Below are 1,153 nucleotides of genomic sequence, written 5' to 3'. Positions count from 1 at the left end.
CTGCACAGGCTGTTAGCAGCTGGGTGGTGGGAAGGTTTTCGGATCCAGATGCATTCTGAGGGCAAAGGAAAAGAGAAGCCCTCACCCATGTGGAATGAAAGAGTAACTGAAGTCAAGGGTGTTGCCAAGATTTTTGCCTGAATATCTGAAAAGCTGAAAGAGCCGTTATGTGGAGGAAGGTTTGGAGGGGACACTCCGGGATCAGCCACCCTATCTCTTCTTGGACGCCACACAGTAAATGATGCGCACTTGTCTTTAGTCCAGCGAGTGGGGCCACGGCCACGGGGGTTGTGATGGCCGAGTGGTTAAGGCGTTGGACCCGAAATCCAATGGGGATTCTCAGTGCAGGTTCAAGTCCTGCTCACAGCGTTGGAGTGCTTTTGGTGACCCCCACCCCGCCCGCAGGCAATTCCCTTCAGCCACCAGCCAGGTGTGACTCCCATCATTCCCTACCCTGGTCTGGGCGTCTACATGCCCTCCGACATTCGTTTTCCCAGCGTCCACGCCCACTTCCGGCCTCACTTGAAAAACTGCTGCCTTCACTTCAACTTGTCAACTTGTTACATCGGATGAACGCGCCTACTCACCACTCTTGTCTACTTTGAAGAAACAAGGAAATTTTGCATTTGTTAGGAAATCAGCTCCTGGTTCCCAAATTTCTCTTGTCAAATGCTTATCTGAAAATATATACTTGCACTCAAGTCTCGCCTCCTTATTGCATTTGGTGTTTATTGCAGTTCGGGGCCAGATGAATACAGGCGGGGCACGAAGGACGAGCCCAAAACCGGCACCAACCGCAGCCGGACTCAAGGGGGAGTCCCGACAGAACGTCAACACTGAGTCCCTGGACATTTCTTCAAGCAAAAACAAACCAAAGCAACGCAAACACCTCCGAAGCAACAAACAACTTTCCATTGCAGACACTCTGAGAAGAAGTGCAGAGCCACCTGTTTTCAATGAAAACATTTTATGCAAACGTAGTATGCAGGCAAGTCACAAACTAAATTATGCTTTTCCAGGATGGGGACAGATTTTCTTCCTAGTCCATACGGAAAGTACAAAATCAACCACTTCCTCTCATGGTGCGAAGTGTGTAAAGTAATGAAATTACTAATACTGAGGATCATCTGGCAGGGATCGCCCACTGGTGCAA

At 49.4% G+C, this 1,153-nt stretch overlaps 1 non-coding gene across 1 annotated transcript; it reads left to right on the top strand.

Annotated features, from left to right (window-relative positions):
- Positions 1-287: 287 nt before the first annotated feature.
- TRNAS-CGA lies at positions 288-369 on the top strand. The gene has a single exon. It is a non-coding gene; the product is annotated as a tRNA-Ser (tRNA).
- Positions 370-1,153: the final 784 nt, after the last annotated feature.

This window comes from Suricata suricatta, unplaced genomic scaffold (assembly GCF_006229205.1).
Source record: "Suricata suricatta isolate VVHF042 unplaced genomic scaffold, meerkat_22Aug2017_6uvM2_HiC HiC_scaffold_5585, whole genome shotgun sequence".
NCBI lineage: Eukaryota > Metazoa > Chordata > Mammalia > Carnivora > Herpestidae > Suricata > Suricata suricatta.
The sequence above is the reverse complement of the archived record's forward strand: the minus strand, read 5'-3'. Positions and strand labels throughout refer to the sequence as shown.